The 18,196-nt window shown below is 21.4% G+C and overlaps 1 protein-coding gene across 4 annotated transcripts in view; it reads left to right on the top strand.

The window, feature by feature from the left end:
- LOC145291330 (receptor-type tyrosine-protein phosphatase N2-like) overlaps nt 1-18,196 on the top strand; it is a 1,723,320-nt gene that overhangs the window by 971,787 nt on the left and 733,337 nt on the right. The gene's annotated exons all lie outside the window — the stretch shown is intronic.

The raw sequence follows: 18,196 nt of genomic DNA, 5'->3' as shown, positions 1-18,196 counted from the left end.
TTGCCTCGCCCTCGTTTCAACTTCACTTAAATATTCATAGTCTAATAAAATTCATAATCAATTTTCGTAGAAAATATTACCTCCCCTTTGTTTTGCATAAAGTTGATAAGTGTCGAATTCTCATTTGATATTAACTATTACCCTAAAAGGCGCCTTGAATATTTGACTGTATATTCAACAGTCAAGATATTCGATTTTATTACTTTAACTATTTGCCATTATTTTTACTGTGTATAAGTTAATTGTGACATTTTGTTCCTTGCCTAAGTTAAAAAATTTTAAAAGCTTTTTTTTTCTCGGTGTTGGAGATAATTTGTCTGAAGCTATTTTTGCGATTAACTGTTTTATTGTGCCAAACATGTACAAAATAATCGCAAAACGTGAATTTCAACGGAAAGAATTCCAAAATTATTTTGGCAAACGGAAACCTGAAGCGAATTCACCAGCAATGGCGAATATGAAAGTAGTAGTTCGCGTTTGATGCATCGAATCAGTCGCGTGCAGTGGTTTGGTGATGCCCGGGAGCAACTTCTTGATTGTATGTCCAAAGACTCGAGTACATGTTCTAGTACTGAGAAATATGAGAAAGAAGTTTGTCGTTTGAATATAACTCCACATCAATTAAATACCCGGGGACACCGCCTCGTTTCGCAGCGTCTGATCATAATCAGTTGTCTGAAAACCGATTGAATTATTGGTAATAATATTGAAAGAAAATTTTTCAACCAATGCAAAAAACAAACCCACATTTTTCGGCATTTCTTTTCATTTTAATGCATAAATGTTCAGACAATTTCATATATCGATGAAAATTGGAAAAAATGACAATATTTGCTTTACATACCGATAATGATACTGCTGGTAATAATGTTTAAATAGGAAATATTTATCGATTTTAAACTAGTAGTAAAACTAAAATCTATAGATAATCACCGACAAATGTATTTTTACGTTTGAGAAAATATCTGCATATTCACCATGTGTTTTCAAGTGAATCAGGAATATATAACAACTTAAACATTTAGAGATTTATAAAGAATCGGAATCTGTAATTGTATCTGAATCGGGAATTGAGTACGGAATCGATAATTGTATTGGAATCGGGAAAAATATCGAAATCGTCCCTTCATTGTTCATGCTTAGTATGAATTCAAATATGGCGTTAAGAATGGGCCAATTCTACTCGTAGTCTATGAACTAAACTTCTTTCTTCTGCATATCGGTATTTCTCCAATATTTTTTCTATGAATGTATTTTTATCGGTATTTCTCCAATATTTTTTCTATGAATGTATTTTTATCGGTATTTCTCAAATATTTTTTCTATAATAAATGTATTTTTTATCGGTATTTCTTCAATATTTTTTCTATAATAAATGGGCGTTTTTTACTGTTTTTACTGGATTTCGAATTTTTATGTATTTTAAACCTTTAAACAATTCCTTTTAAAATTACCTTTCCTTTTTGAACCTAGGAAAAAAACTGTGCATTTGATGAACTAATGAAAAGTCTCTGATGATTTGTTTGGTTTATGCCATTCAATGAAACACGTGTAAGACGCAGTAATTTAAGCAATATGAATGTGAATTAGTGTATATTCATGTGATTTTGACATGTTTAATAAAGTTATATGTGTTCTGAAAGTGTAAATGCATTTTCACTGCAATCATTGCAATTTTAAGATAGCCTTATTGAATACATACATATATTTGTTTTAAGGAAAACAGAATATATATATATATATATATATATATATATATATATGTATATATATATATATATATATATATATATATATATATATATATATATATATAATATGCGTATGTGTATGAGTTAATTAATGTTTGCTTTTGCCCTATAAACTTTAATCATACAATTTGCATGTTATAATATACTTTTTTTAATAGGATAATCTATTATAAGCAATTGGGTATATCACTTTCAGTATTAACACTATTTGCCCCATAGTTGGTCGGAAAGAGAGCACGAAGGATATAGCTTACAGAAAGATAATTTTGGATTTTCTTTTTGTTTTTTAATTTAACTGGCATTGCGAATTCACCTTTTCTTGAGTTTAATAATCTAACCTGAACCCGATGTGATTCAATGTGTCACGTGTCTAGCACGCACACAAACGCACACACCCACGCACACACACACACACACACACACACACACACACACACACACACACACACGATGTAAAGTTGAAGTTTGATTTCGAGTTCAATCCTTGTGAAAATCTTTAACATTCAATTATATTCAGATATGTTTTACAATATTTCGAATAGAAAGCTCGTATCGTAATTAGCACAGAGCAATGGATACCACTCAAAACATTCGTATTTCGTTCGCTTTCGGGCGTTTTGAAATCTTGAATGGCTTATATGCTCATTGTTATTATATTTGCTGGTATTTTCTTGCAAAAGAAAATGGAGGTTTGTGCTAAGTTTTAACTTATGAACACATTATTAATTTTTTATTCATTGCGGACCATTATTCTCATATTTTCTTTGTTTTTTTCGCGACGTTTTGGCCAACTATTCCTCTGGCCTTCGTCAATACTCCGCAATGAATTAATGAATTAATAAATAATACTCGTCCCAATAATGAATTCCAATGAAAAATAATATATACCATTCGGTACAGACCCTACCATGGAAGATCAGATAATAAATAAACATGAATTTATATAGGCCAAAAATTCAACCTTGATCGCCCTTCGGGGCCCGTGGATCAGTGGATGGAGACGTTGAATCTCTATGGTTCCAAGTGAGAATTGTCTGAAGATAGCGGTTTCAATCCTACCCAAAGCCAGCCGGAGGTTTAGTTGGCCAAAAACGTGGTGAGACGACAACAACTACGGGAGGCAATAATTGCAGTGAATGCAGTCAGGAGATTCGGAGTTCCTGTCACGTCGCGGTTACCACCTGACAAAGGCCAGGGGAATAGTTGGCTGAAACGTCGTGAAACAACTGAGAAAAGATGAGAATAATAGTCCGCAATGAATGAAAAATTAATAAATAATACTCATCTCAATAATGAATTCCAATTTAAGATAATATGAACACATTCTTCATCTTATCACAAAAGATGTTATGGTTCTGATCAAACTTTATTGCATGATTTTGATTCTAGAAAATGTCTAAAATTTAAGGCATAAGCGAAAAGAGTCTTAAAAATAAATTGTAATTTAACGACTCTTTCTTTATTGGTGTCTTATAACGATGGGTAACATAAAATGCAAATCTGAAATATTATGATTTTCAAATGTTGAGATGTGGCCATAATATGCCCCCTAAAACCTATTTTAAATACTGAAATTTCAAGAATATTTATTGATCGATATCTAATATCTATTGTTAAAGTTTCGTAAAATCAATATTCTCAGGAAAGACTTTCACCCATTTTTACCCTATTTGTCTAAAACCAAATTAAACTAAATATAGCTCACATGTCAACCCCTTACGCCTAACAACTATAATAATAAATAATTGTCTAATAAACAAAATTGTTTTAATATAGTTTGCATAATTACTACTGTTATTACAACCAATTAATTTTAAGAATGTTTTAATTCTTGATTATTAATCTGGGATATTAAAGTATAATTTGTCAACGAATAATGTTTATCGAATTCATACGTATGATATATTGCTTATAAAATACATTGTATGTATAATTATCTAGATAAAAACCTTTCGTATACTGAAATCTGCAGGTACTATTTAAAGAAGCACTTCAGTGTTTATTTATTTACTTTAAAAGTAAAAAAGAAATAAAAGATTTCGCCATCACATTCAAATTAAATTAAAATTATTAAACCAAAAAGGTAAGACATTTTGAAAGACATATTTCTAAATTTTACAAATTATTAAAAATTATAAACTGAAAAAAGCAATGAATAACAATTCAAGAATTTTGTATATTTTGCAGTTATTTTATCTTTGAATAAGCTCTCTTCATCAGATAATTTCATGTTTGAAATGTAAAAAGTGGTTATATTTCTTCATTGGCCAAATAGAAAAAATGTCCGCCATTTTAGTAAGATTTTTGTACGAAGCTCGAAATTAGGAAGTGGAGCTATTTCGGCGGAGCATCTTTCATGTAATTTTTGTTTATCCATACCGAACTGATTTCAATTTTGGTAGAATAAATAGCATTTCCCATATAGAAACACAATGTATATTTACTGTTTCAAATAGTAGATGTGAGATTTTATTCATTTTCATAATCTTGAATTATTTTACGAATCTTGCGAATTATTGGATAAAAAGTACGAACTATTGGTTGTAACAAATTTTCTGTTTGTGTGATCTTAGTGTGATTGCTATTTTATACAAAAACAAACAAAGAAACATTATTTTGTTATCAACCATAATGTTAGGAAATCCATTATTAAATGAGAGTTCATTTTATATTTCTTCGTATTTTTGAGAATTAGATCTAGATAAATGAATGTTATTATTAATATACAAACCGTGATAGAACAACATTTCTTTTTAAATATTATTTTGGTTTTATTTGTTTTAGTGAAAATATTCATTATTACACATAGCTTATGTATTTTACATAGATTTTCAGTTGAGTTAATATATCAAAGATGTTATTTTTAATAATCTTGTAAACTGTTGTAGCGTGGATGTTTGTGTAAACGGCGTATTGAAAAATATAATTTAAAAATATAATCTTATAGGTGAAAAATGAGAAAATTATAATGTAATAGGTGAAATATTAAAAAATTATAATGTTATAGGTGACAAAGAAGAAAATTATAATGTTATAGGTGAAAAATTAGAAAATTATAATGTTATAAGCTAAATATTAGAAAATGATAATGTTATAGGTTGGTTGGTTGTTTTTGTTTTACGGCATATCAACGTTTCTGAAAGTATTTAATGCCAAATTCATTGATTTTGAAGAAACATTTTTTAATAGAATATATTAGGTTTTGTCAAGTCGGTTTCTATTTAACCCAGCGGATATAGTTTAAGGTTATATCCAGGACCAATGTTATAGATGAAATATTTTAAAAAAATCATAATTTATAAAGAAAATTATAATGTTATAGGTGAAAAATTAGAAAATGATTAGGTTATAGGTGAAAAATGATAAAATTATAATGTTATAGGTCAAAAATTTGAAAATGATTACGTCATAGGTGAAAAATTAGAAAATGATTAGGTTATAGGTGAAAAATGATAAAATTATAATGTTATAGGTGACAAATTATAAAATTATAATGTTATAGGTGAAAAATTATAAAATTATAATGTTATAGGTGAAAAATTAGAAAATTATAATGTTATAGGTGAAAAATTATAAAATTATAATGTTATAGGTGAAAAATTAGAAAATTATAATGTTATAGGTGAAATATTAGAAAATGATCAAGTGAAATATAAGAAAATCATAATGTTGGTTAAAAATTAGAAAATTATAATGTTATAAGAGGAATATAAAAATATATAATGTTATAAGTGAAATATTAGTAAATTATGTTATAGGTGACGAATTAAAAAATTATGTTATAAGTGACAAATTAGAAAATTATAATGTTATAGGTGAGAAATTCTAAAATTATAATGTTATAAGTGAAATATTAGAAAATTTTAATGTTATAAGTGACAAATAAGAAAATTGAATAATCATAAGTGACAAATAAGAAAATTATAATGTTATAGGTGAAATATGAGAAAATTATAATATTATAGCTGAGATATTAAAAAATTATAATGTTGTAGGTTAAATATTAGAAAATTATAATGTTGTAGGTGCTAAATAACAAAATTATAATGTTATAGGTGAAATATTCGTAGTTTTTATACTATAAGCGAAAAATTAGAAAGTTATAATGTTATAGGAGAAACATTAGAAAATTATAATGCTGTAGGTAAAAAACCAGAAGATTATGATATTATAGGTGACAAATAAGAAAAGTATAATATTATACGTGAAAAATTAGAAACTTGTAATATTATAAGTGGAATATAAAAATATATAATGTTATAGGTGAAATATTAGAAAATTATAATGTTATAGGTGAAATATTAGAAAATTATAATATTATAGGTGACAAATTCGAAAATTATAATGCTATAAGTTGGATATTAGAAAATTATAATATTATTGGTTGTTTTTGTTTTACGGCATATCAACCTTTCAGAAAGTATTTAATGCCAAATCCAGTGATTTTGAAGAAACATTTTTTAATAGAATATATTAGTTTTTTTCAAGACGGTTTCTATTTAACCAATAGTTGGGACCCTAACAGGTACTACCAACCAGGTCAGAGTGGATCTGGGAGCAATGGCAATTAAAGGGTGGCTCCACACTCCTCAAAGTCTGCAAGCTGGGGCCTAACCAGCGGATATAGTTTAAGGTCATATCCAGGACCAATGTTCTAGGTGAAATATTAAAAAATCATAATTTTGTAGGTGACATATAAGAAAATTATAATGTTATAAATGACAAATTAGAAAATTATAATGTTATAAATGACAAATAAGAAAATTATAATGTTATAAATGACAAATAAGAAAATTATAATGTTATAAATGACAAATAAGAAAACTATAATGTTATAAATGACAAATTAGAAAATTATAATGTTATAAATGACAAATTAGAAAATTATAATGTTATAAATGACAAACAAGAAAATTATAATTCTATAAGTTAAATATAACAAAATGATTATGTTATGGATGACAGATTATAAAATTATAATGTTATAGGTGAAATATTTGAAAATTTTAATGTTATAGGTGACCAGTAAGAAAAGTCTAATATTATAAGTGACAAATTAGAAAATTATAATGTTATAAGTGACTAATTAGAAAATTATAATATTATTATTTTTTTAATTACTTATTTACTCAAAACGAGACACACTGCCACTTTGATGTAAAGGGCAACATACACAACAGGGGTACTATGTAGGGAGTTTCGCAGCAAGATGTTGGTTCACGTTACACTTGAACTGCTTCATGTCAGTACGGTTGGGGAAGCAATCGTTATTATTTATTATGTTAATTTAAATCGTTATTATGTATTATGTTAATTTAAATCATATTATTCATTATGTTAATTTAAATAGTTATTATTTATTAAGTTACTTTAAATCATTATTATATATTATGTTAAATTAAATAGTTAATATTTATTATATTAATTTAAATCATTATTATTTATTATGTTAAATTAAATAGTTAATATTTATTATATTAATTTAAATCATTATTATTTATTATGTTAATTTACATCGTTATTATTTATTATTTTGATTTAAATCATTATTATTTATTCTGTTAATTTAAATCAATCTTATTTATTATGTTAATTTTAAACATTATTATTTATTACGTTAATTTAAATCATTAGTATTTATTATGCTAATTTGAATCATTATTATTTATAAAGTTAATTTAAATCGTTAGTATTTATTATGTTAATTTTAATCATTATTATATTATGTTAATTTTAGTCATTATTATTTATTATCTTCATTTAAACCGTTATTATTTATTATGTTAATTTAAATCATTACTATTTATTATGTAAATTTAAATCGTTAATATTTATTATGTTAATTAGAATTGTTAGTATTTATCATGCTAATTTAAATCATTATTATTTATTGTGTTAATTTAAATCATTATTATTAATTGTGTTAATTTTAATCATTATTATTATGTTAATTTAAACCTTTATTATTTATTACGTTAATTTAAATCGTTAGTATTTATTACGTTAATTTAAATCGATAGTATTTATTATGTTAATTTAAATCATTATTATTTATTACGTTTATTTAAATTGTTAATATTAATTCTGTTAATTTAATAATTATTATGTAATATGTTTATTTAAATCATTATTATTTACTATGTTAATTTAAATCGGTAGTATTTGTTATGTTAATTTAAAGTGGTATTATTCATTATGCTAATTTAAATCGTTATTATTTATTATCTTAATTTAAATCGTTATTATTTATTATGTTAATTTAACTCGTTAGTATTTATTATGCTTATTTAAATGATTATTATTTATTATTTTAATTTAAATATTTCTTATTTATTATGTTAATTTAAATCGTTAATGTTTATTATGGTTATTGAAATCATTATTATTTATTATGTTAATTTAAATCATTATTATTTATTTTGTTAATTTATTCATTATTATTTATTACGTTAATTTAAATCGCTATTATTTATTATGTTAATTTAAATCATTATTTTATTATGTTTATTTAAATCATTATTATTTATTATGTAAATTTATATCGTTAATATTTATTATGTTAATTTAAATCATTATTATTTATTATGTTAATTTAAATAATTATTATTTAATGTGTTGATTTAAATCATTATTATTTATTATGTTTGTTTAAATCATTACTATTTATTATGTTAATATACATCATTATTATTTATTATGTTAATTTAAACCTTTATTATTTATTATGTACATTTAAATTATTATAAATTATCATGTTAATTTAAACAATTATTATTTATTTTGTTAATTTAAATTGTTAATATTAATTCTGTTAATTTAATCATTATTATGAAATATGTTAATTTAAATCATTATTATTTATTATGGTTATTTAAATCGTTAGTATTTATTATGTTAATTTAAATCGTTATTATTTATTATGTTAATTTAAATCGTTATTATTTATTATGCTAAGTTAAATTATTATTATTTATTTGTTAATTTAAATCATTATTTATCATGTTAATTTAAATCGTTAGTATTTATTATGTTTATTTAAATTATTATTATTTATTATGTTAATTTAAATCCTTATTATTATGTAATTTAAATAATCATTATTTATTATGTAAATTTAAATCGTTATTATTTATTATGTTAATTTAAATCGTGATTATTTATTATGTTAACTTAAATTATTATTTATTATGTTAATTTTAATCATTATTATATATTATGGCAATTTAAATCGTTATAATTATTATGTTAATTTTAATCGTTACTATTTATTATGTTAATTTAAATCGTTATTATTTTTTATGTTGTTTTAAATCATTATTGTTTATTATGTTAATTTAAATCGTTATTATTTATTATTTTAATTTACATTATTACTATTCATTATGTTAATTTAAATCATTATTATTTATTATGTTAATTTAAATCATAATTATTTATTATGTTAATTTAAGTCGTTAATATTTATTATTTTCATTTAAATCATTATTATTTATTATGTTAATTAAATCAATCTTATTTATTATGTTAAGTTTAACATAATTCATAATAATGATTTATTGAAATCGTTTATATTTATTATGTAAACTGGAATCATAATTATATATTATGTTAATTTAAATCATTATTATTTCTTATGTTAATTTAAATTATTATTATTTATTATTTTAATTTAAATCATTATTATTTATTATCTTAATTTAAATCATTATTATTTATTCTGTTAATTTTAATCATTATTATTTATTATGTGTAGTTAAATCGTTAATATATATTATGTTAATTTAAATCCTTATCATTAATATTTTTATCGTAATTTAAATCATTATTATTTATTATGTTAATTTAAATCATTATTATTTATTATGTTAATTTAAATCATTATTATTTATTATGTTAATTTAAATCATTATTATTTATTATGTTAATTTAAATCATTATTATTTATTATGTTAATTTAAATCATTATTATTTATTATGTTAATTTAAATCATTATTATTTATTATGTTAATTTAAATCATTATTATTTATTATGTTAATTTAAATCGTTAGTATTTATTATGTTAATTTAAATCATTATTATTTATTATGTTAATTTAAATCATTATTATTTATTTTGTTAATTTTAATCGTTAGTATTTGTTATGTTAATTTAAATCATTATTATTTATTATGTTAATTTAAATCATTATTATTTATTATGTTAATTTAAATCATTATTATTTATTATGTTAATTTAAATCATTATTATTTATTATGTTAATTTAAATCATTATTATTTATTATGTTAATTTAAATCGTTATTATTTATTATGTTAATTTAAATCATTATTATTTATTATTTTAATTTAAATCATTATTATTTATTATGTTAATTTAAATCATTATTATTTATTATGTTAATTTAAATCATTATTATTTATTATGTTAATTTAAATCATTATTATTTATTATGTTAATTTAAATCATTATAATTTATTTTGTTAATTTAAATCATTATTATTTATTATGTTAATAAAAATCATTATTATTTATTTTGTTAATTTAAATCATTATTATTTATTATGTTAATTTAAATCATTATTATTTATTATGTTAATTTAAATCATTATTATTTATTATGTTAATTTAAATCGTTAGTATTTATTATGTTAATTTAAATCATTATTATTTAATATGTTAATTTAAATCGTTATTATTTATTATGTTAATTTTAATCATTATTATTTATTATGTTAATTTTAATCATTATTATTTATTATGGTTATGAAAATCGTTAGTATTTATTATGTTAATTTAAATCGTTATTATATATTATGTTAATTTAAATCGTTATTATTTATTATGCTAAGTTAAATTATTATTATTTATTTGTTAATTTAAATCATTATTTATCATGTTAATTTAAATCGTTAGTATTTATTATGTTTATTTAAATTATTATTATTTATTATGTTAATTTAAATCCTTATTATTATGTAATTTAAATAATCATTATTTATTATGTTAATTTAAATCGTTATTATTTATTATGTTAATTTAAATCGTGATTATTTATTATGTTAACTTAAATTATTATTTATTATGTTAATTTTAATCATTATTATATATTATGGCAATTTAAATCGTTATAATTATTATGTTAATTTTAATCGTTACTATTTATTATGTTAATTTAAATCGTTATTATTTTTTATGTTGTTTTAAATCATTATTGTTTATTATGTTAATTTAAATCGTTATTATTTATTATTTTAATTTACATTATTACTATTCATTATGTTAATTTAAATCATTATTATTTATTATGTTAATTTAAATCATAATTATTTATTATGTTAATTTAAGTCGTTAATATTTATTATTTTCATTTAAATCATTATTATTTATTATGTTAATTAAATCAATCTTATTTATTATGTTAAGTTTAACATAATTCATAATAATGATTTATTGAAATCGTTTATATTTATTATGTAAACTGGAATCATAATTATATATTATGTTAATTTAAATCATTATTATTTCTTATGTTAATTTAAATTATTATTATTTATTATTTTAATTTAAATCATTATTATTTATTATCTTAATTTAAATCATTATTATTTATTCTGTTAATTTTAATCATTATTATTTATTATGTGTAGTTAAATCGTTAATATATATTATGTTAATTTAAATCCTTATCATTAATATTTTTATCGTAATTTAAATCATTATTATTTATTATGTTAATTTAAATCGTTATTATTTATTATGTTAATTTAAATCATTATTATTTATTATGTTAATTTAAATCATTATTATTTATTATGTTAATTAAAATCATTATTATTTATTATGTTAATTTAAATCATTATTATTTATTATGTTAATTTAAATCATTATTATTTATTATGTTAATTTAAATCATTATTATTTATTATGTTAATTTAAATCGTTAGTATTTATTATGTTAATTAAATCATTATTATTTATTATGTTAATTTAAATCATTATTATTTATTTTGTTAATTTAAATCGATAGTATTTGTTATGTTAATTTAAATCATTATTATTTATTATGTTAATTTAAATCATTATTATTTATTATGTTAATTTAAATCATTATTATTTATTATGTTAATTTAAATCATTATTATTTATTATGTTAATTTAAATCATTATTATTTATTATGTTAATTTAAATCGTTATTATTTAGTATGTTAATTTAAATCATTATTATTTATTATGTTAATTTAAATCATTATTATTTATTATGTTAATTTAAATCATTATTATTTATTATGTTAATTTAAATCATTATTATTTATTATGTTAATTTAAATCATTATTATTTATTATGTTAATTTAAATCATTATAATTTATTTTGTTAATTTAAATCATTATTATTTATTATGTTAATTAAAATCATTATTATTTATTATGTTAATTTAAATCATTATTATTTATTATGTTAATTTAAATCATTATTATTTATTATGTTAATTTAAATCATTATTATTTATTATGTTAATTTAAATCGTTAGTATTTATTATGTTAATTTAAATCATTATTATTTAATATGTTAATTTAAATCGTTATTATTTATTATGTTAATTTTAATCATTATTATTTATTATGTTAATTTTAATCATTATTTTTTTTTATGTTAATTTAAATCGTTAGTATTTATTATGTTAATTTAAATCATTATTATTTTTATGTTAATTTAAATCGTTATTATTTATTATGTTAATTTAAATCATTATTATTTATTATGTAAATTTAAATCATTATTATTTATTATGTTAATTTAAATCATTATTATTTATTATGTTAATTTAAATCATTATTATTTATTATGTTAATTTAAATCATTATTATTTATTATGTTAATTTAAATCGTTAGTATTTATTATGTTTATTTAAATCATTATTATTTATTATGTTAATTTAAATCATTATTATTTATTATATTAATTTAAATCATTATTATTTATTATGGTAATTTAAATTATTATTATTTATTATATTAATTTAAATCATTATTATTTATTATGGTTATTTAAATTATTATTATTTATTATATTAATTTAAATCATTATTATTTATTATGTTAATTTAAATCGTTAGTATTTATTATGTTAATTTAAATCATTATTATTTATTATGTTAATTTAAATCGTTAGTATTTATTATGTTAATTTAAATCATTATTATTTATTATGTTAATTTAAATCATTATTATTTATTATGTTAATTTAAATCATTATTATTTCTTATGTTAATTTAAATTATTATTATTTATTATATTAATTTAAATCATTATTATTTATTATGTTAATTTAAATCATTATTATTTATTATGTTAATTTAAATCATTATTATTTATTATGTTAATTTAAATCATTATTATTTATTATGTTAATTTAAATCGTTAGTATTTATTATGTTAATTTTAATCATTATTATTTATTATGTTAATTTAAATCATTATTATTTCTTATGTTAATTTAAATCATTATTAGTTATTATGTTAATTTAAATCGTTAATATTTATTATTTTAATTTAAATCATTATTATTTATTATGTTAATTTAAATCGTTAATATTTATTCTGTTAATTTAAATCATTATTATTTATTATGTTAATTTAAATCATTATTATTTATTATGTTAATTTAAATCATTATTATTTATTATGTTAATTTAAATCGTTAGTATTTATTATGTTAATTTTAATCATTATTATTTATTAGGTTAATTTAAATCGTTAGTATTTATTATGTTAATTTAAATCATTATTATTGATTATGTTAATTTAAATCGTTAGTATTTATTATGTTAATTTAAATCATTATTATTTATTATGTTAATTTAAATCATTATTATTTATTATGTTAATTTAAATCGTTAGTATTTATTATGTTATTTAAATCATTATTATTTATTATGTTAATTTAAATCGTTAGTATTTATTATGTTAATTTAAATCATTATTATTTATTATGTTAATTTAAATAATTATTATTTATTATGTTAATTTAAATCATTATTATTTATTATGTTAATTTAAATCATTATTATTTATTATGTTAATTTAAATCATTATTATTTATTATGTTAATTTAAATCGTTAGTATTTATTATGTTAATTTAATTCAGTCAGGACGGATACTGTTCAAGCGATAGACGTTCACAAGTGCTACAACTGCATATCAGAATGGATCTGTTGGGTAAACTTTGCTGCCGCAATTATTTCATGTAGAGGAAGCAACACTCAAACTGCTCACAACATGTCGATATTACATCAGACTCTTATTTATATTGATTAACATTTAATTCAATAATTCTTGTGCCTGATATATAGATGTCACCAAAAAAATATTCCATATATTTTTACAAAGTACGAACCTTCAAGTGTCAAAATGTGGACGCAATCGGATCAATTGATTACAAAATACTGAGATTTAAGTGAATTTACTTTTGTAAATGTTCAAAACAATAGAAAAATGTAAATTTAATGTGTTGATGTTGCATTGCTTTCTTATGATATGAACACTATTCATGCAAGACAATGGCTTGATAAATGTTATTCAAACTCTGTTCCATCGGAAGCAATGGATAAGTGATGATGTTCTGACCTTAAACGCAGTTCTATAGTCATAAATGATGCTGGACACTGAAGTCGCTCCACCTCAACAAAGAGTAACGGTGTGCTTCAATATGTGACCATTGATGAAATATAGATCTAAAACTTCACTTTGGAGTCAAATCGACCATTATCTGAATGGACTTCAGCAGTTAGAAAACCGTCTAAACTAACCAAAGATGTAGACATCAACAGACAAGTTTTGGTTTCCCTATTTGGAGATTTGCAAGCTACTTATGTTTATCGATTACCTTGATAAAATAGAGCCATCAAATGGTGAGGAAATCAGCTAAAACGTCCATAGATAGAGAAAATAGAGCTTTTTTCACCAAGATGTCAAGTTGAACGCAATTGAGGCTAACTACATGAATTACATTTAGAATTGTTTCTACAATCACACTAATCTTCAGATCTGCTTCCAGCGAATACAGACTGTTTGCAGGCCCAAAAAGAATGATCCCAGGAAATAGATTCGCATATATTAAACAAGTGATATCAGAAAGTAAGGCTGATTTTGAGACCAAAGGCAAATTGTTTTACATAAATGTCATTAAATTGTTCGAGAAGGATTTGAATCATTATATTATTCAACGATATATAAAGTACAATGTTACCAAATCCTAATGTTTTATGAGTTAGGCCAGGGACTTATTGAGTGATGTATTACTTTGATATAATTTCGTTTTAAAATATTAGAATTTTGAAAATATCGATGAAATGACACTTCATATATTTTTGTTCAAGAATATTTTTAAGGATAAAATATTAAGTGTAATTTTATCGATAATACTTTCAAAATTCCAATATTCTATGATGAAATCTAATTAAATATTATTCAGTTTCACTTTTTTGGTTTTGATTCACAATATTGGCAGAATTTATTAATTTAACAAGATATTCATTTGATGAAAATCATCTTTCTTGACAAATAAAAATAATTAAAATTTTAATAATAATGTGGAATCTTATATTTTTATTTCCAGGTAAACTTCAGCATTTAATTTTAAACACATTCACAAAATGGTGAAAATTTTAATTTTTTTTCCTAAACATCCATTTACTTCATTGTTGCGCGTTCTTAACATTATAAGGTGAAATTTAAAATGATTAAAAAGGAACCCTCTCTGAACCCCAAAAATATCAATATACCCAAACTTCCACCCTCATTTTGATCTGTCTTTCTTTAGGCTTCATAGATATGCAGGTGTATTCTGTTTTCGGTATATTTAAATGGCATACAATTAAATAAATGTCTTATTTAATTGTATGCCATTTAAATATACCGAAAACAGAATACACCTGCATATCTATGAAGCCTAAAGAAAGACAGATCAAAATGAGGGTGGAAGTTTGGGTGTATTGATATTTTTGGGGTGCAGAGAGGGTTCCTTTTTATTTTCGATCAATTAAATTCTACCAAGTGTAATTGGCACCCATATCATACACAGTGAATATCTTTTTCAGTCATTTTTTAAACATTTATTCATTTACTGACGCTTCTGTGTTAAAGTTCACATATTATCGAAAACAACTTGCCAACTCAGGAAAATCTCTGAGACAACAACACGCCGCATGCATACAACAAGACAGCATAACTCCCTGCATACTGGCCAGCTGTTATATAAATACTACATTTGTCACCGTACCAATACAATCTACAGATTGGAATGCACCATCTACAACAAATTTTACGTTGGCGGAAGCATGAGATCCCTACACATCAGAATTAAAGAGCACATATAAACACAAGCATCATCATTTTTCAAACCTGCAAACACGCTTACAGACTCATCAAAGTTAACATCTCATCAAAGTAAACATCTTGGCCACACAAGTCGGAAATTTTCGCGTTAAAGAAGCGTACACTATACTTGACTTCACAATACAATAACATAATGAAATCATCTAGATCACATACAAAGATAATAACAATGAAATAACACTCCTCTCTTATTTAATAAAAATAAATAAATAAAAGAATATTAAAAACAAACAAAAGTATGATTGCAATAATGGACCAAAATACACAGACAAAAAGTAAAACAAGTAATAAATATAAGTAAATATAGATGTGCGTGAATATGAGCACAAATAGGTACTGATATAATATTACACTTCTGCATCCTTACAAGAGAAATTACTAACAAAAAAATAAGTAATTAAAGAAAATAAAACATAATAAAATAAAAAATAGTTATGGGAGTTATGCCCCTTTTTGGACTTGCGTAAACAGACTACAGAACAATTAAACCTGAATTTAAATAACTACAATCTCCCAATTCCAAATTAACAACCACTAATACATAATGAAGTACACACACACATAAAACTAGTATGGAAAACATCTAATACATAAAACAGGCTGATGAAACTATAAAAAGTACCATTTCCATCATATTACTAATAAGACTAAATTATCACTCCAACATCATAAAAAATACACTCTATACAAGCAAATTACAGTCTGAAAAGAAATGAATAAATTAATAACAAAATTAAAATAAAAATAACATTACTGTTCATGTTACTTGCAGGCAACTATTGAGTAATGAAGCCGTAGGTACTGCATGAAAAAACAAATCATTAATTTTCTTGACAAAAATGTAATGAATTCCTTTGGAATAGTGATAATAATAATCTCCATGTTCTTCTGTTCCAGATATTATTTTATATACTTAGATATAATATCGATTTTAAAGAAATTCATTTTGTAAAAAATCGATTCTTAAGAGTTTTCCAACCGGGCAACTATTCATACTGACATAACATAACATTTAATAACTGTCCGCTGGATCTATTACTATTACTAGTACTCTTTATTTCTAACAGCATCAGACTGACTGCTTGCTAGAATTATTGATGCTGCCCTTTTCATTCTCACTTTAAGCTCTTTATGATATTTTCTTATCGCTTGCACATTGAGTTTTACTGAGAGAGAGGGGGGACCGATGAAAATTAATGAAGCTCTAGGTACAGCATAAAACAAATTTTAAATTTCTTCACCAAATATTTAATGAATTCGTTTGGAATAGTGATAATAATAATGCTGATGTTATTCTGATTTATTTGAGATATTATTTTATATATCTTGATATAATATCGATTTAAAAAGAAAACTATACTTTACAGATTTGGGTATTTCGGTTTTTCCACTGTAACTATTTATACTAACCTCTCTGTCAAAACACGCTGAGCAATTATTAATTTTACCTTGTCATAATAGCTGCTGACTGCAACTATGCGTACTAACTGATCACTTGTAAGAGCTATTGATGCTATCTTTTTGTTTTAATCAAAACTGCTTGTGTTGCCTAGATGTTTTATTATACTAAATGTACAATACTCGAGGCCGCCAACTTGTTTTGAAAACTTGGCCTTTCTAAGGATTGCCAGATTGCCCTTTTTGAGGCCAAATTTGTCCTCAAGACGGCCAATCTGGCAAGCCAAATTTTCAAAACAAGATGGCGGCCTCGATTGTTATACATTTAGTCTAATAAAAAATGTTGAAAAAATAATAAAAATTAAACTTTTTTCAGGCTAATATGTTTTATATAAAATAAATAAGTTTTATAAATTTTTGTCTGTCAAATAAGTTACACCACTGAAATACATATTTGTCTTGAAAGGAGAGGGTGTTTTGTATCTATTCTGTGCTTCCATCTTACAATTTAAAAAAAAAAATTACAATTGAATAAAAAAAAACATATCGTGAAAACGTGAATTGCACATGAAAACACTATTTACAAATAGCGTGGTATCAAAAATGCATGCGCACATTTTAGGATCATTCTTGAAGGAGATATTGTT

Source organism: Euprymna scolopes, chromosome 12, assembly GCF_053919585.1.
Source record: "Euprymna scolopes isolate OS-2025 chromosome 12, ASM5391958v1, whole genome shotgun sequence".
Taxonomy (NCBI): domain Eukaryota; kingdom Metazoa; phylum Mollusca; class Cephalopoda; order Sepiida; family Sepiolidae; genus Euprymna; species Euprymna scolopes.
This window is presented reverse-complemented; position numbering and strand designations above follow the sequence as displayed.